Here is a 19,974-nt window from a genome sequence, read left to right on the forward strand (position 1 = left end):
GTGGAATTTTATAAAAAGTTTTCAGGGCTAGTGGAACCGCTGTTCGTCAAGGTTTTCAATGAATCCAAGGATTTGGGAGTACTTCTCCCAACGCTATCACAGGCATCAATCTCTCTCATCCTGAAGCGAGACAAGGACCCGGAGAGCTGTGGATCGTACAGACCAATTTCCCTTTTGAATGTGGATGCTAAATTACTGGCAAAGATCTTGCCCACCAGAATAGAGGATTGTGTCCCGGAGGTAATAGGTGAGGATCAGACGGGATTTGTGAAGGACAGGCACCTGAAGTCCAATATTAGATGGCTTCTCAATGTTATAATGATGCCAGCCGAGGGGCGTGAGGATGAGGTGGTAGTAGCCATAGACGCGGAGAAGGTTTTCGACCGGGTGGAGTGGAAGGACCTGTGGGATATTTTAGGCAGGTTTGGGTTCGGGCAGGGATTTGTGGACTGGGTCCGGCTGTTATATCAGGCTCCGGTGGCAAATGTGAGAACCAACCGAACCTGGTCAGAATATTTTAATCTCGGGAAAGGGACAAGGTAGGGAGGCCCGCTCTCCCCATTACTGTTTGCCCTGGACATAGAGCCTTTAGCAATGGCCCTTAGAGTATCGAGTGCGTGGCAGGGAATAGTGAGGGGGGGGGGGGCGGGGGGGGGGGGGCGCACAGGGTTTATGCGGATGACTTGCTGTTTTATGTTACAAACCCGGTGGGGGGAATGACCGAAATCATGAAGATACTGGGAGAATTTGGGCGATTTTAAGGCTATAAGGTGAATATGGGAAAGAGCAAGATGTTTGTGATCCAGGCAAGGGGGCAGGAAAGGAGACTGAGGGAGTTTCCTTTTAAAGTGGTGGCGGGGAGTTTCAGATAGTTAGGGATCAAGTGGCTAAAGAGTGGGGGCAGCTCCACAAGTTAAATCTGGGCAAAGCAGTCGACCAAATGAAAAGGAATTTCCACAGATGGGACATGCTCCCGCTGACGATAGTGGGAAGGGTCCAGACGGTGAAGGTGTCAGTCCTCCCAAGAATGCTTTTCTTTTTTCAATGGCTTCCGATTTTTGTCCCAAAGGCTTTTTTTAGAAAAATGAATGTGGCGATTACAGGTTTTGTATGGACGGGGAAAACCCCGAGAGTAAAGAGTGCACTTCTGGAGCGGGGTCGCGTGGAGGGGGGGGGCCTGGCCCTACTGAGCTTTATTAACTATTACTGAACGGCCAACATAGCAATGGTCAGGAAGTGGGTAGTGGGGGAAGGGTCGGCCTGGGAGCGAGTGGAAGCGGCATCCTGCAAGGGTATGAGTTTGGAGGCTTTACTAACGGCACCCCTGCCGTTCTCGCAGGCTCGGTACTCTGTGGTGGTGGCAGCCCTAAGGGTGTGGGGGCGATTGAGGGAGCACATGGGATACGAGGGGGCATCAGTGTGGTCTCCGATTTGAAACAATCACCGGTTTGGCCCGGGGAGGCTGGATGGGGGCTTCAGGAGGTCGCAGCAGGCAGGGAGCGAGAGATTTGGGGATTTATTTATCCAGGAGGGCTTTCCGACCTTCAATGCACTAGAGGAGGAGTTTGAACTACCGGGCGGGAATGGGTTTCAATATCTTCAGGTCCGGGACTTTGTCCAGAGGAAGGTCCCAAGCTTCCCTCGCCTCCCCCTGTGGGGACTACAGGATAAGCTGATGTCAAAAACTGCAAAGGAGAGGGGAGGATTTTGGAGATATATAAGGAGTTGATGGAGTGCGAAGAGAGCTGGAAATGGGAAAGTGGGAAAAAGCCTTGAAGAGAGTTAATTCATCTTCGTCCTGTGCCACACTTAGCCTGATCCAGTTCAAAGTGGCCCACTGGGCCCACATGACGATAGCCCGGATGAATAGGTTCTTTGAGGAGGTGGAGGATGGATGTGGGCGGTGTGGGGGTAGTCCGGCTAACCATGTGCATATGTTTGGGCATGTCCGAAGTTGAGGGGATTCTGGCAGGGATTTGCAGATGTTATGTCAGAAGTTCTGGAAGGCAAGGTAACCCAGAGCCCAGAACTGGCAATATTTGGGGTATCGGATGATCCGGAGCCCGGGGGGGGGGGGGGGGGGAGGCCGATGCCGATGTCCTGGCCTTCTCCTCCCTGGTGGCCCGGAGACGGATTTTGCTGGGATGGAGGGACACGGAGCCTTTCTCAGCCTGGGAAAAATCAAGTTCGTCTTGAGAAGATCAACTCAGGGATTCGCCCAGAGATGGCAGCTGTTCATCGACTTCTTCAAAGAAAATTGAACGTCAGCAGTAAAGGGGGGGGGGGGGGAGAGGAGGAAGAAAATTGGAGGCGTGGCAGTGTTAGATAAGGACAGGGAACTCGGTATACGTGTAATTAGGAAATAGGGCGTGGGCAGTAGGGGGCATTGTTTTTTAGTTTTTTTGTGCCGGCCCACGGGGGGGGGGGGGGGGGGGGGGGGGGGGGCGAGGCAGGTTTCTTTTAAGAAATGTTAGTATGAAAATTACAAATGCTTCAATAAAATATTTTATTGAACTATGAAATTTTGTGATACGGCGAAGATTTTCCTGCTATTCTCTTCACCGGGATCTTCTGGACCCACTAATCACGAACCCCCACTCGGGGTTTCCCAGCGGCAGAGGGGGTGGATTCAATGGGAAATGCCATTTGACGGCGGCGGGTCACCTCCCAGCGCTGAGAAAGAAGCCAAGGAATTCCCCCCCCCCTCCCCCGCCATTGTGCGGAAATCATCTGAAAGATTAATATGGAAGGGCATTTATTCACTGGTTTGCCAGTTATAAATCATTTAAAATGTGGGGAACAAAATTTTGAAATTACTATTAATTTTTCCTGGCCCTTATCAGGTCCTGTTCTGCTGAAGTATTTCTTACTGTCAGAATAGACAGACTTTGAGCTTCTGCCACTCTGAGACTAACTGTTCAGGTGGGTGAGAGAACTCCTTAAGATGATGTTCTGTGAACAATCCTTCACTCCCTTCTCTCCGTTTATGAACTGAGAATTGAAACATGGCATGTGATGTGGATAACTGTGGGTGATAATATGCACTGTGTGCCACTGGATTGGAACACCAATTTATTCTTCTAAACAACTCGAATACTGCATTTGAAAAATGTTTTTAGACAAATATTGACGTCAATTTGGAAGATTCTCCAGTGACCAATTACTTCCTCTTCAGTAATGCCAGCAGGATTAATTATTTGCAATTAATAATAGCAATTGTGGATATAGTGGTAAACGATTGATCACTTCCTGAAGGGAAAGGATGTCCCCAATGTGGTAGCATGCATTAGGGGTCATGTGGGACTCTGAAGCCATGATGTCATTGGCTGACAGATCCCGGGTCCTGGTTGGACGTTGACCTCTAGCTCCGCCCTGAAGGCGGAGTATAAGTACCTGGAGTCGTCCCCCGCAGGCAGTCTACTACTGAACTGCGGGGGAACAGTCACGCTTAATAAAGCCTCATCGACTTCACTCTATTCGTCTCACGGAGTCTTTGTGCGCTACAATTTATTAAGCGTGACTAAAGGACTATGGAGCTCAGGATCATCCCGGAATGCCTGAGGATCAGCCCCCACGCAGTGAACGCGGCAGCAGCTTTCAAGCACTGGCAGACTTGTTTTGAGGCCTACCTCAGAACGGCCACCGGCCGGGTCCCAGAAGACCAAAAACTACAGGTCCTGCACTCGAGGTTAAGCACGGAGATTTTCTCTCTCATCGAAGACGCAGAGGATTTCCAGACGGCGTTCGCAGCACTAAAAAGTCTCTATGTCCGCCCAGTAAACCAGATCTACGCTCGCTATCAACTCGCAACGAGATGGCAAAGTCCCGGAGAATCGATAGATGAATTCTACGCCGCGCTACTAATTTTGGGATGAGCCTGCAGCTGCCCGTCGGTGAACGCAAATGAACACACGGACATGTTAATGCGCGATGCTTTTGTGGCAGGTATGAGCTCCTCCCAATTCCGCCAAAGAGTTCTAGAAAAAGAGTCGCTAGGACTCTCAGAGGCACGGGCCCTAGCAGCCTCCCTAGACGTGGCCGCGCAAAATACCTGCGCCTACGGCCCCGACCGCGCGGCAGCCCATTGGGCTCCGTACGCACCCGTCGCGACAAACCCACCCCCCCGCCCCCCCCCCCCCCCCCCCCCCGGACACCCCACAGGCTTGCGCAGTCCAAACGCCAAGTCGCACCGGGGGCGCCCGCTGCTATTTCTGCGGCCAGGCGAAACACCCCCGGCAGCGCTGCCCGGCCCGCGCAGCGATCTGTAAGAGCTGCGGGAAAAAGGGCCATTTCGCGGCTGTGTGCCGGTCCCGCGAGGTCGCCGCTGTCCCGGGAGAACAGGGAGCCCTGCACGCCGTTTACGCTCCCAACCCCCCCAGCGCCCCATGTACGACCCGCAGGCGCAGCCACTCTGGGTCCCGACCACCGCTGTCCCGGGAGAACAGGGAGCCCTGCACCCCGCTTACGCTCCCAACCCCCCCCCCCCCCGCGCCCCATGTATGACCCGCCGGCGCTACCACTTTGGGTCCCAACCACCGCTCTCCCCGGAGAAGAGGGAGTTCTGCGCGTCTCTAACGCCCCCCAAACCCCCCCCCCCGCGCCCATGTATGACCCGCCGGCGCTACCAATTTGGGTCCCGACCACCGCTGTCCCCAGAGAAGAGGGAGCCCCGCGCGTTCCTAACGCTCCCCAACCCCCCCAGCGCCCCATGTGCGACCCGCAGACGCCGCCATTTTGGGTCCTAGCCACCACGAGGGGAGGAAGGGCGCCGCCATCTTGGACCACCCCAGACCTGTACGACGCATGGGGGCGGCCATTTTGTCCACCCCGCCGCCATCTTGTGACCCCCAGCCATGTGCAATGCATGGGGGCAGCCAATTTGTTCACCCCCGACGCCATCTTGGACGGCAACAACGGACCCCAGTGTCGACGGCTCCACGGGGTTCGAAGAAGACGCTCAACTACTACAACCACGTCTCGCTTCAATGACGCTGGACCAAGCTCGGCCCCGGACACTCCAGACGACGACGACAACGGTGCTGATAAACGGGCACGAGACACCATGCCTAGTCGACTCCGGGAGCACGGAGAGCTTTATCCACCCCGACACGGTAAGACGCTGTTCTTTGACCACCCATCCCAGCGCACAAAAGATTTCCCTAGCTGCAGGATCCCACTCCGTACAGATCAAAGGCTTCTGCATAGTTACCCTAACGGTGCAAGGGAGGGAGTTCAAAAACTACAGGCTCTACGTCCTTCCCCAACTTTGCGCCCCCACATTACTGGGATTAGACTTCCAGTGCAATCTACAGAGCCTAACCTTCAAATTTGGCGGCCCAATACCCCCACTCACTATCTGCGGCCTCGCAACCCTCAAGGTGCAACCCCCGTCCTTGTTTGCAAACCTCACCCCGGATTGCAAACCCGTCGCCACTCGGAGCAGACGGTACAGCGCCCAGGACCGGACCTTCATTCGGTCCGAAGTCCAGCGGCTACTAAAGGAAGGCATAATCCAGGCCAGCAATAGTCCCTGGAGAGCACAGGTGGTAGTAGTAAAGACAGGGGAGAAGCAAAGGATGGTCATAGACTATAGCCAGACCATCAACAGGTACACACAACTAGACGCGTACCCTCTCCCCCGCATATCCGACATGGTCAATCGGATTGCCCAATATAAAGTCTTCTCCACCGTGGACCTCAAGTCCGCCTACCATCAGCTCCCCATCCGCCCAAGTGACCGCAAGTACACAGCCTTCGAGGCAGACGGGCGATTTTACCATTTCCTAAGGGTCCCATTTGGCGTCACAAACGGGGTCTCGGTCTTCCAACGAGAGATGGACCGAATGGTTGATCAACACGGGTTGCGGGCCACGTTCCCGTATCTCGACAATGGAACCATCTGCGGCCACGATCAGCAGGACCACGACGCCAACCTCCAAAAATTCCTCCAGGCCGCTAAAGCCTTGAACCTCACGTACAACGAGGACAAGTGCGTTTTTAGCACCAACCGGCTAGCCATCCTGGGCTACGTAGTGCGAAATGGGATAATAGGCCCCGACCCCGAACGTATGCGCGCCCTCATGGAATTTCCCCTCCCGCACTGCTCAAAAGCCCTGAAACGCTGCCTGGGGTTCTTTTCATACTACGCCCAGTTGGTCCCCCAGTACGCAGACAAGGCCCACCCCCTAATACAGACCACGACCTTCCCTCTGTCGACAGAGGCTTGCCAGGCCTTCAGCCGCATCAAAGCGGATATCGCAAAGGCCACGATGCGCGCCATCGACGAGTCCCTCCCCTTCCAGGTCGAGAGCGACGCCTCCGACGTAGCTCTAGCGGCCACCCTTAACCAAGCGGGCAGACCCGTGGCCTTTTTCTCCCGAACCCTCCACGCTTCAGAAATCCGCCACTCCTCAGTGGAAAAGGAAGCCCAAGCCATAGTGGAAGCTGTGCGACATTGGAGGCATTACCTGGCCGACAGGAGATTCATTCTCCTCACGGACCAACGGTCGGTAGCCTTCATGTTCGATAATGCACAGCGGGGCAAAATCAAAAACGACAAGATCTTAAGGTGGAGGATCGAGCTCTCCACCTTCAACTACGAGATCTTGTATCGTCCCGGAAAGCTGAACGAGCCGTCCGATGCCCTATCCCGCGGCACATGTGCCAACGCACAAATTAACCGCCTCCAAACCCTCCACGAGGACCTCTGCCACCCGGGGGTCACTCGGTTTTACCACTTTATCAAGTCCCGCAACCTCCCATACTCCTTAGAGGAGGTCCGTACAGTCACAAGGAACTGCCACATCTGCGCAGAGTGCAAACCGCATTTTTTCAGGCCGGATGGTGCGCACCTGATTAAGGCTTCCCGCCCCTTTGAACGCCTTAGTCTGGATTTCAAAGGACCCCTCCCCTCCACCGACCGCAACATATACTTCCTTAATGTGGTGGACGAGTACTCCCGCTTCCCATTCGCCATCCCCTGTTCTGACATGACCGCGGCCACAGTCATTAAAGCCCTGAACACCATATCCACACTGTTCGGTTGCCCCGCATACGTCCACAGCGACAGGGGGTCCTCCTTCATGAGTGACGAGCTGCGCCAGTTCCTGCTCAGCAACGGGATAGCCTCGAGCAGGACGACCAGCTACAACCCCCAGGGGAACGGGCAAGTAGAGAGGGAGAACGGCACGGTCTGGAAGACCGTCCTACTGGCCCTACGGTCCAGGGACCTCCCAGTTTCACGGAGGCAGGAGGTCCTCCCGGACGCCCTCCACTCCATCCGGTCACTATTGTGTACCACCACTAACCAAACGCCTCATGAGCGCCTCCTTGTCTTCCCCAGGAAGTCCTCCTCTGGAACATCGCTGCCGACCTGGCTGGCGGCCCCAGGACCCATCTTGCTCCGAAAGCACGTGCGGGCGCACAAGTCGGACCCGTTGGTCGAAAGGGTTCACCTCCTTCACACGAACCCGCAGTACGCTTACGTGGAGTACCCCGACGGCCGACAGGACACGGTCTCCCTGCGAGATCTGGCGCCCGCCGGCAACACACACACCCCCCCGACACCAATCACCCAACCCCCCCCCCCTTCCTGCCACCGCCGCACCCCGCGACCGCTCCCTTCCCAGGAGGATCAGTCCTCCTCCCAGGCCCGACCAGGAATGAAGCCCAAGCTGAAACCGTAAGGCTCCCGGAGACGACAACACCGGAACAAGCACCACCACCACCACCGGGGCCGAGGCGATCGACACGGACGACCAGACCACCCGACCGACTCGTGGCGTCGATCTAACAGTACAATATGTGGACTTTTAACGAGAACATTTTGTCTTTTCCTGACGATTACTGTAAATAGTTTGAAACAAAAAGAAAACCTTGTACATACTGTTATACCATGTGAAAGTTTTCCTCCCAGGACCAGCCTTGTAAACCCTTACCACCATGCGAAGCATCACCCCGCCGGGTTCATTTTTAACAAGGGGTGAATGTGGTAGTATGCATTAGGGGTCATGTGGGACTGTGAAGCCATGATGTCATTGGCTGACAGATCCCGGGTCCTGGTTGGACGTTGACCTCTAGCTCCGCCCTGAAGGCGGCGTATAAGTACCTGGAGTCCTCCCCCGCAGGCAGTCTACTACTGAACTGCGGGGGAACAGTCACGCTTAATAAAGCCTCATCGACTTCACTCTATTCGTCTCACGGAGTCTTTGTGCGCTACACACATCTTTGGATATTATAACACAAATTCTGTCACAGATTTAATCCTAGTCCCTAGGCGGTATTCTCTGCCGGTGGTATTCTCCGTTCCGCCAGCAGTGCACCCATGCCCCTGGGTTTCCTGGCAAAGTGGGATGGCCACAATGGGAAATTGTGCCAGCGAGGGCACGCTGCCAAGGAACACACGGCTGGCAGACCGGAGAGAGCCGCCCTAAGACTTGATGCTGGGACTGAACCACTTCATCAAACGTTAATGGGCTAACACCGGTGTGGTAGTCGGTATTAGAAGTATTACGGTACCCTGTAATACTGTAAGACCATTGGTGTAGGAGGTACTGTTTTCATTGGTTAAGCCTGCCTGCTGGTTCCGCCCAGTAAGGTGGAGTATAAGAGCCTGTGTCTCCCCAGCAGCTGCCATCTGTACCTGCGCTGCTGGGGGAAACATCTAGTGTAATAAAGCCTTCAATTGTCTCCAATCTCGCTTCTGGAGTTATTGATCGAGCATCAACCGGCATCATGTGGATCACGAGCGGTTCCAATGAAAAAACGGGCCTGATTTGCCGGGGTCAGGATTGACACTCGAGAAGCTGACAAGCTGCAGCCAATATATTAACACTCCATTTCCCACACATTCACCCAGCCAGCAAGGTGGCAGCACGGAGAGTGGCACCCCGGTTCACACACGCCCATCTGGAGACCCTACTGGACGCCATTGAAGAGAGGTGGGCCACCCTGTACCTTGGGGTGGGAGGAGGTTGCCAGCATTCACCGGGCCTGGGCACAGGTGGCAGAGGTCATGAGTGCCATGGGCCCCACCGCCAGGACCGGACAGCAGTGCTGCAAAAAGCTGCACGACCTCCGGATGGCCAGGATGAGTAGGCGCACTGTGCCCCATCCCACACACCTGTAATCTCCCACCCACCCAGAGGGGAACCAGGCCCCACCCGCCGACAGTGTGCGTGCTCCCCACCCTGGACCACATGCCAGCACCCTTACTGGCCCCCATGGATGGGTACTCCGGCCACAGAGGCCACCAGCTGCCCACCCGCTGTGCTGCATGCATCCAACTGCCTAATACTTTACCCTTTCTGCCCCCCCCCCCCCCCCCCCCCCCACGCTCCCCCCCTCCACAGGAGAAGGCAGCACATAACCGCCAGGGGAGAGAGAAAAGACCAGAGGGGGACTGGCAGATCTGCGACACCTCACAACAGTGGAGCGGCAGGCACTGGACCTGGTAGGTGGGCCAGAGAGAGGACAGTCACCGAGGAGGAGGGCAGCCACCAAGCGAGCAAGGGAGCCCCCGCTGAGCTGAGGTTCCCATGTGTGGCACCATCCCCTCACATCACCTACACCACCACCCACTACCCCAATGCGCGATCCAATCATGCATCATGCCCTTCTGGTGTCATCCACCCCTGACCCCAATCCCAAGTGAATACCAGCCAATGAGGAGGACACTGATACTGAAGGTAGCCCCCAAACGACAACCTGAGACACCCCGGAGCACCAGTCTGGGAACGACACTGGCTTCCCGACACAGCTGTCTCCAACACCCTCCACCATCCCAGAAGAGACACTCGCCTCGGTAGGACATTACAGTGAAGAGGCACCTGGGGCACTATCTGGTGTGCATCACACATGTGCTGCGATACATCAGGTAGAGGTAGGAACCCCCGAGAGGGCAGATGCTAGGATGGCGACCTGACCCCAGGGACTAACTGCCGTCTGGACAGATTTCGGACTTCTGGTAAGGGCGGACCCATCGATAGTGGAGATGCAGACACAGAGCCAGGGACTACATGAGGGGGTGTCAGCAACCATCCAGCGCCTGCAGGTGCTGTTGGAGGAGTCCAACCACCTGCAGGTGGCATGCATAGGGGTCGCTGCTGACCATGCATGCCACCCAGGCCAACACTGCATGGGTGGCATCTGCAGTGGAGGCCTTGGGGGCGAGCGTATCGGCCATGGGCCAGGATGTCCAAGGCCTGGGCCATTCTATGTGGGCGGTGGCCAAGGTACAGGACAGAGCTGGCCTGTCTCAGGCAGCCATGTACCAGAGTCACCTGGACATTGCCTCTGTTTAGAACATTGCTCTTTGATTTTGCTGAGAACATACAAATGATCCTTGACTTGTATGGCAGGTAACATTGTTCTGACGTCTCTGTTAAAAAGCATCTGAGCTGTACATAGAGGAGGAGAAGAACACCGGGTATCTTTGTATGCGGACGATTTGCTACTATACGTGGCGGACCCGGCGGAGGGGATGCCAGAAATAATGCGGATACTTGGGGAGTTTGGGGATTTTTCAGGGTATAAATTGAACATGGGGAAAAGTGAGTTGTTTGTGGTGCATCCGGGGGAGCAGAGCAGAGAGATAGAGGATTTACCGTTGAGGAAGGTAACAAGGGACTTTCGTTACCTGGGGATCCAGATAGCCAAGAATTGGGGCACATTGCATAGGTTAAATTTAACGCGGTTGGTGGAACAGATGGAGGAGGATTTCAAGAGATGGGATATGGTATCCCTGTCACTGGCAGGGAGGGTGCAGGCGGTTAAGATGGTGGTCCTCCCGAGATTCCTCTTTGTGTTTCAGTGCCTCCCGGTGGTGATCACCTTTTTTAAAAAGGATCGAAAAGAGCATCATGGGTTTTGTGTGGGCCGGGAAGACCCCGAGAGTGAGGAAGGGATTCTTACAGCGTAGCAGGGATAGGGGGGGGCTGGCACTACCGAGCCTAAGTGAGTATTATTGGGCCGCTAATATGTCAATGGTGAGTAAGTGGATGGGAGAGGAGGAGGGAGCGGCGTGGAAGAGATTGGAGAGGGCGTCCTGTAGGGGGACTAGCCTACAGGCTATGGTGACAGCCCCATTGCCGTTCTCACCGAGGAACTACACCACAAGCCCGGTGGTGGTGGCTACACTGAAGATTTGGGGACAGTGGAGACGGCATAGGGGAAAGACTGGAGCCTTGGGGGGGTCCCCGATAAGAAACAACCATAGGTTTGCCCCGGGGGGAATGGATGGGGGATATGGAATGTGGCAAAGAGCAGGAATAACGCAACTGAAAGATCTGTTTGTGGATGGGAAGTTCGCGAGTCTGGGAGCGCTGACCGAGAAATATGGGTTGCCCCAAGGGAATGCATTCAGGTATATGCAACTGAGGGCTTTTGCGAGGCAACAGGTGAGGGAATTCCCGCAGCTCCCGACACAAGAGGTGCAGGACAGAGTGATCTCAAAGACATGGGTGGGGGATGGTAAGGTGTCAGATATATATAGGGAAATGAGGGACGAAGGGGAGACTATGGTAGATGAACTAAAAGGGAAATGGGAAGAAGAGCTGGGGTAGGAGATCGAGGAGGGGCTGTGGGCAGATGCCCTAAGCAGGGTAAACTCGTCGTCCTCGTGTGCCAGGCTAAGCCTGATTCAGTTTAAGGTATTACACGGCGCATATGACTGGAGCACGGCTCAGAAATTTTTTTGGGGTGGAGGATAGGTGTGCGAGGTGCTCGAGAAGCCCAGCGAATCATACCCATATGTTTTGGTCATGCCCGGCACTACAGGAGTTTTGGATGGGGGTGACAAAGGTGCTTTCAAAAGTAGTGGGGGTCCGGGTCGAACCAAGCTGGGGGTTGGCTATATTTGGGGTTGCACAAGAGCCGGGAGTGCAGGAGGCGAGAGAGGCCGATGTTTTGGCCTTTGCGTCCCTAGTAGCCCGGCGTAGGATATTGCTAATGTGGAAAGAAGCCAAGCCCCCGGGGGTGGAGACCTGGATAAATGACATGGCGGGGTTTATAAAGCTAGAGCGGATTAAGTTCGTCCTAAGGCGGTCGACTCAAGGGTTCACCAGGCGGTGGCAACCGTTCGTCGAATACCTCGCAGAAAGATAGATGGAATGGAAAAAAGAAGGCAGCAGCAGCAGCCCAGGATCGGGGGGGGGGGGGGGGGCGGGGGAGGGGGTGGGGTGGGGGGGGGGAGGAACTAGAAGGACTCTCAGGGTTGTTAATATATACTGTATAATATGTATAGGTCGTTGCTACAGATAATTATATATTGGACTGTTAAATTATATTTTTGGAGAGTGTTACTTGTGATAAGGCAGTTGCCAATTAGGGTTAGTTTTCATTTTTGTTATTTATTATTTATTCATTTTCTGTTTATAAAATAGGTCATTGTTATTTGTGTTGTTATAATATTGTGTAAAGGATGCACAATGTACTGTGTTGGTTGACCAAAAATTTTCAATAAAATATTTTTTTTAAAAAAGCATCTGAGCTGGTGATAGTCCTGAGCTTAATGGAGTTGCACGGTATGCTAACAAAGCCAAATGAATGTCAGATTGAGAATCATTCGCCTTGCTAATGAGTTGCTTGATGATGTGAACACCTTTCTCCACTTTCCCATTAGATTGTTGGTAGTGTGGACTAGATGTCACATGACGACAGTTGTAGTTATTTGAAAACTCTGTCCATTCCCAACTCGCGAAACAAGGACCATTATCGGACATTACCGTGTGTGGAATCCCATGTCACGAAAATGTTTCCTTACAAGTCTTTATTACAGATGAAGACTTAAGATCCGGAAGTTTCATAACCTCAGGAAAATTTGAGTAGTAGTCCATGAAGTTAACCGAAGGTTTAAGACATGGCAGGAGATCTCAGACCCGTGTCATGCTCCTCGTGTGCGATGTGGGAGCTCAGGGACACGTCCACTGTCCCTGGCTCCTTCACGTGCAAGAAGTGTGTCCAGTTGCAGCTCCTGTTAGACCGCTTGGCGGCTCTGGAGTTGCGGATGGACTCACCTTGGAGCATCCGCGATGCTGAGGACGTCGTGGATAGCACGTTTAGCGAGTTGGTCACACCGCAGGTGAAAGGTACTGAGGGAGATAGAAAATGGGTGACCAAAAGACAGAGCAAGAGTAGGAAGGCAGTGCAGGTGTCCTCTGCGGTCATCTCCCTGCAAAACAGATATGCCGCTTTGGATACTGTTGAGGGCTCACCAGGGGAAGGCAGCAGCAGCCAGGTTCATGGCACCGTGGCTGGCTCTGCTGCGCAGCTGGGCAGGAAGAAGAATGGCAGGGCTATAGTGATAGGGGACTCAATTGTAAGGGGAATAGACAGGCGGTTCTGCGGACACAATCGAGACTCCAGGATGGTATGTTGCCTCCCTGGTGCAAGGGTCAAGGATGTCTCGGAGCGGTTGCAGGACATTCTGGGGGGAGGGTGAACAGCCAGCTGTCGTGGTGCACATAGGCACCAACGATATAGGTAAAAACAGGACGAGGTCCTACAAGCTGAATTTAGGGAGTTAGGAGTTAAACTAAAAAGTAGGACCTCAAAGGTAGTAATCTCAGGATTGCTACCAGTGCCACAAGCTAGTCAGAGTAGGAATGTCAGGATAGATAGGATGAATGCGTGGCTCGAGAGATGGTGCAAGAGGGAGGGATTCAAATTCCTGGGACATTGGAACCGGTTCTGGGGGAGGTGGGACCAGTACAAACCGGACTGTCTGCACCTGGGCAGGACTGGAACCGATGTCCTAGAGGGGGTGTTTGCTAGAGCTGTTGGGGAGAGTTTAAACTAATGTGGCAGGGGGATTAGGCACACTTCTCAAACTTTCTACGGTTACATTGTCTATGTCCAGATAAGACCGAGCTAGATCAAGAACCATTGTTGCAGCCTTATTATTTAATATAACATGTTTGTACTTGGTTCCACTTGTTTCTCACTCCTTGTTTCATTCAAAAGTTAAAGTTCCCTGCACCCAAGGAATTAAACTTTTAAGATCTCTGACTCGAGCCCCCAATTTATTGTCATGTAGCACGCTGATGTTATCTGCGAGGGTATCCCAACTTGGAACACCAGTTCATGGGAGGAAACGAGTGAAACCCCAGTGAGAATAAACAGTCCAGTCGTCGGGTAACAATTATTAAAGATTATTTATTAAAGTAAAGACAAATACAAACAACAGGACTACTCTACTAAATGATAATTAAGGTATATGGAGTTACTGTAAACACACACAGCTTATGTAGAACCTACCTCTTATTCCAAAATATATCTATCATACCTGAACGCCATAGGACTTCCCCATTTCCCCAAAACAACATCCAAAGTAAATAACCTACAAGTTAAAACCAGCTTATAATTACCATACAATACAGGGATGATAATCAAGTCTGGGAAATGTCTTTTACTGGTCCAGCGAAGATATTTAAACCACCTCTATGAAGGTTTTCTGCACTGCCTTGACTCTGAGACTTGGGGGCTGTTAGCTGTAAAACCTCACCTTCAGGTGTTGTTGAAGAAAAAAATAGTCACTTCGAGTTTTCGCAAAAGTTCCTTTATTTAACACGAAGTTCATGGAGGGAATTAGAATGACTGCAGTCTTTCCAAATGTCCCTGCTTTACAAAGGTAAGGCGAATAATTTATATAATATCATAAGCGATATCTAGGACAGGGAGGCATTCTTGAGATTAAACAAGGAGACAGAAAGCGAGCAAAGTTTAATAACAGGCCTTGAGTTCCTCGCCTAAGCAAAACAATGTGCAGCTGTACGCCTGTTTACATGGTGTGACCTTCCGACTGTTTCAGACAGAACTTCAAACTTTTTGACTAAACATAAGGCTATATATCCATCATGCTTCGCTAAGTGCCTATTTCCATGAAATATAGTCAAGCAGCTGATTAAAATAGTACAAGGTATTTAAGGCAGCTAATCCGCCAACTAAAGGCCCTTCTACAGGTGTAGTGGCTGGAAACTGGTGTATCTGCTTGTGCTTGCTAGATGTTCACTAGCCACTCTTGCTTCTGAGGCTCAGCCAATTATACCTCTGTTCTACTTTTACAGTCTTCTGTATGTTTGGCTGACTGCTCCTATCAACTTCTTTGTCTCTAGACATTGACAATTAACGTAAAGGGAAGGGGCTGTACTGGACCTGGTATTAACGTTAAGGGAAGGGGCTGTACTGGACCTGGTATTGGGGAGTGAGCCCGGCCAGGTGGTAGAAGTTTCAGTAGGGGAGCATTTCTGGAACAGTGACCACAATTCAGTCAGTTTTAAAGTGCTGGTCCTAGGGTGAATATGCAAATAGGGTAAAGGCTAATTATAACAATATTAGATGGGAACTGAAGAACCTAGATTGGGGGCGGATGTTTGAGGGTAAATCAACATCTGACATGTGGGAGGCTTTCAAATGTCAGTTCAAAGGAATTCAGGACCGGCATGTTCCTGTGCGGAAGAAGGATAAATACGGCGAATTTCGGGAACCTTGGATAAAGAGAGATTATGTAGGTCTCGTCAAAAAGAAAAAGGAGGCATTTGTCACGGCTGGAAGGCTGGGAACAGACAAAGCCTGTGTGGAATAGAAGGGAAGTAGGAAGGAACTTAAGCAAGGAGTCAGGAGGGCTAAAAGGGGTCACGAAAAGTCATTGGCAAATAGGGTTAAGGAAAATCCCAAGGCTTTTTACACGTACATAAAAAGCAAGAGGGTAGCCAGGGAAAGGGTTGGCCCACTGAAGGATAGGTAAGGGAATCTATGTGTGGAGCCAGAGGAAATGGGCGAGGTACTAAATGAGTACTTTGCATCACTATTCACCAAAGAGAATGGGCAGCACGGTAGCATTGTGGATAGCACAATTGCTTCACAGCTCCAGGGTCCCAGGTTCGATTCCGGCTTGGGTCACTGTCTGTGTGGAGTTTGCACATCCTCCCCGTGTGTGCGTGGGTTTCCTCCGGGCGCTCCGGTTTCTCCCACAGTCCAAAGATGTGCAGGTTAGGTGGATTGGCCATGATAAATTGCCCTTAGTGTCCAAAATTGCCCTTAGTGTTGGGTGGGGTTACTAGGTTATGGGGATAGGGTGGAGGTGTCGACCTTGGGTGGGGTGCTCTTTCCAAGAGCCGGTGCAGACTCGATGGGCCGAATGGCCTCCTTCTGCACTGTAAATTCTATGAAAACTATGAGAAGGAATTGGTGGATGTTGAGTCTGGAGAAGGGTGTGTAGATAGCCTGGGTCACATTGAGATCCAAAAAGACGAGGTGTTGGGCATCTTCAAAAATATTAAGGTAGATAAGTCCCCAGGGCCTGATGGGATCTACCCCAGAATACTGAAGGAGGCTAGAGAGGAAATTGCTGAGGCCTTGACAGAAATCTTTGGATCCTCACTGTCTTCAGGTGATGTCCCGGAGGACTGGAGAATAGCCAATGTTGTTCCTTTGTTTAAGAAGGGGAGCAAGGATAATCCAGGGAACTACAGGCCGGTGAGCCTTATGTCAGTGGTAGAGAAATTACTGGAGAGAATTCTTCGAGACAGGATCTACTCCCGTTTGGATGCAAATGGACGTATTAGTGAGAGGCAGCACGGTTTTGTGAAGGGGAGGTCGTGTCTCACTAACTTGATAGAGTTTTTCAAGGAGGTCACAAAGATGATTGATGTAGGTAGGGCAGTGGATGTTGTCTATATGGACTTCAGTAAGGCCTTTGACAAGGTCTATGAGGAGGTCTATTAGCTATGAGGAGCGATTGAATAAACTCGGTTTGTTCTCACTGGAACGAAGGAGGTTGAGGGGAGACCTGATAGAGGCATACAAAATTATGAGGGGCATAGACAGAGTGGATAGTCAGAGGCTTTTCCCCAGGGTAGAGGGGTCAATTACTAGGGGGCATAGGTTTAAGGTGAGAGGGGCAAGGTTTAGAGTAGATGTACGAGGCAAGTTTTTTACGCAGAGGGTAGTGGATGCCTGGAACTCGCTACCGGAGGAGGTAGTGGAAGCAGGGACGATAGGGACATTTAAGGGGCATCTTGACAAATATATGAATAGGATGGGACTAGAAGGATACGGACCCAGGAAGTGTAGAAGATTGTAGTTTAGACGGGCAGCATGGTCGGCACGGGCTTGGAGGGGCGAAGGGCCTGTTCCTGTGCTGTACATTTCTTTGTTCTTTGTTCTTTGTCCCTCATGGCAGACTGGTACAAAAGGTGAAGTCACACAGGATCGGGGTGAGTTAGCAAGATGGATACAGAACTGGCTCGGTCATAAAAAGCAGAGAGTAGCAATGGAAGGGTGCTTTTCTAATTGGAGGGCTGTGACTAGTGGTGTTCCTCAGGGATCAGTGCTGGGACCTTTGCTGTTCGTAGTATATATAAATGATTTGAAGGAAAATGTAACTGGTCTGATCAGTAAGTTTGCGGACGACACAAAGGTTGGTGGAATTGCGAATAGCGATGAGGACTGTCGGAGGATACAGCAGGATTTAGATCGTTTGGAGACTTGGGCGGAGAGATGGCAGATGGAGTTTAATTCGGACAAATGTGAGCTGGGAAGATGGATACAGAACTGGCTAGATCATAGAAGGCAGAGAGTAGCAATGGAAGTGTGCTTTTTTGATTGGAGGGCTGTGACTAGTGGTGTTCCACAGGGATCAGTGCTGGGACCTTTGCTGTTCGTAGTATTTTTAAATGATTTGGAGGAAAATGTAACTGGTCTGATTAGTAAGTTTGCAGACGACACAAAGGTTGGTGGAATTGCGGATGCAGCTGTACAAAACTTTGGTAAGGCCACATTTGGAGTACTGTGTACAGTTCTGGCCGCCTCATTTTAGGAAGGATGTGGAAGCTTTGGAAAAGGTGCAAAGAAGATTTACCACGATGTTGCCTGGAATGGAGAGTAGGTCTTACGAGGAAAGGTTGAGGGTGCTAGGCCTTTTCTCATTAGAACGGAGAAGGATGAGGGGCGACTTGATAGAGGTTTATAAGATGATCAGGGGAATAGATAGAGTAGACAGTCAGAGACTTTTTCCCCGAGTAGAACAAACCATTACAAGGGGACATAAATTTAAGGTGAAAGGTGGAAGATATAGGAGGGATATCAGAGGTAGGTTCTTTACCCAGAAAGTAGTGGGGGCATGGAATGCACTGCCTGTGGAAGTAGTTGAGTCGGAAACATTAGGGACCTTCAAGCAGCTATTGGATAGGTACATGGATTACGGTAAAATGATATAGTGTAGATTTATTTGTTCTTAAGGGCAGCACGATAGCATTGTGGATAGCACAATTGCTTCACAGCTCCAGGGTCCCAGGTTCGATTCCGGCTTGGGTCACTGTCTGTACGGAGTCTGCACGTCCTCCCCGTGTCTGCGTGGGTTTCCTCCGGGTGCTCCGGTTTCCTCCCATAGTCCAAAGATGTGCAGGTTAGGTGGATTGGCCATGATAAATTGCCCTTAGTGTCCAAAATTGCCCTTGGTGTTGGGTGAAGGTGTTGAGTTTAGGTAGGGTGCTCTTTCCAAGAGCTGTTGCAGACTCAAAGGGCTGAATGGCCTCCTTCTGCACTGTAAATTCAATGATAATCTATGATTAATCTAGGACAAAGGTTCGGCACAACATCGTGGGCCGAAGGGCCTGTTCTGTGCTGTATTTTCTATGTTCTATGGTAGCCCGGCGCTGAATTCTGCTAGCATGGAGGGACTCAAAGCCCCCGAAGTCGGAGACCTGGCTATCGGATATGGCGAGCTTTCCCGGTCTGGAGAAAATAGGTTCGCTCTGAGAGGGTCACTGTCAGGGTTCGCCCGGAGGTGGCAACCATTTATCGGCTTCTTCGCGGAAAATTAATCATCAGCAGGGCGGGGGGGGGGGGTTAGGGTAACGTAGATTAGGGGGTTAGTGAGGTGGGTCCTTGTGGAAGGAGAGCTGTTTTTTGCACTATGTTGATTGTTCTTTGCACACTGTTTTGTATTGTTGTTCTTTACTATGCCAAAATGCCTCAATAAAATTGTTTAGAAAAAAAATAGATTCATAGGTTATCATAGATTTTACAGTGCCATTCAGCCCATCGAGTCTGCACCAGCTCTTGGAAGAGCACCCTACCCAAATCCCCACCTCCACCCTATCCCCGTAACACAGGAACCCCATCAACACTAAGGGCAATTTTGGACACTAAGGGCAATTTATCATGGCCAATCCACCTACCCTGCACATCTTTGGACTGTGGGAGGAAACCGGAGCACCCGGAGGAAACCCACGCACACACGGGGAGAATGTGCAGACTCCTCACAGACAGTGAACCAAGCCGGGAATCAACCCTGGAGCTATGAAGCAACTGTGCTAACCACTGTGCTACCATGCTGCTGCGTCTTTGGAACTCTGTTTCAAAGGGCATTGGAAACAGAATACCCTTTGAGAAACAGAGTCTTTGAATATTTGTAAGGCAGAGATGGATAGAGTCTAGATAAGCAAGGATTAGCAGGTGTAGATGGAATTGTGGAGTTTCGGTTACAACCAGATCAGCCATTATCTTATTGGATGACAGATCCGGCTCAAGGGGCAGAGTACTCCCGCTCCTAATTTGTATGTTCGTTTGCTAATGAGAAAAGACGTACATTCTGAAGGTAGCTGAGAAATGCAAGGGTAAATTCATTCAAAATTCATGGGAAGATTGGATATTGTGAGAACAAATGCATTGCATTTAAAGAAGAAACGGCGATAAGGAGAACAGAACTGTGAGCAAACACTTATTGAAGTTGGAGAATTAACTATTAACTATAGCCAAAGAGGAAATATTTAATGTTAAATGGTACAGACTGCTGCTGCCAGCACACGGCAGCATCTATGTCTTCTGATTTTGAAGTATAAGCTATTACAAGATAAAACATCATAGTTGGGGCTCGTAAGTGGTACATGTTTGTTTATGTTTGCTACACCATTGAATTCTATGTATTAACTGGGGTGAAGAGAATTTAAATCCAGGTCTAGTGATCTTAAAAAC

General features: G+C 51.4%; 1 protein-coding gene across 1 annotated transcript in view; it reads left to right on the forward strand.

Moving 5' to 3' along the window:
• Positions 1–19,974, forward strand: part of coch (coagulation factor C homolog, cochlin (Limulus polyphemus)) — a 192,620-nt gene that overhangs the window by 139,715 nt on the left and 32,931 nt on the right. The gene's annotated exons all lie outside the window — the stretch shown is intronic.

Source organism: Scyliorhinus torazame, chromosome 2 (assembly GCF_047496885.1).
Source record: "Scyliorhinus torazame isolate Kashiwa2021f chromosome 2, sScyTor2.1, whole genome shotgun sequence".
Taxonomy (NCBI): Eukaryota; Metazoa; Chordata; class Chondrichthyes; order Carcharhiniformes; family Scyliorhinidae; genus Scyliorhinus; species Scyliorhinus torazame.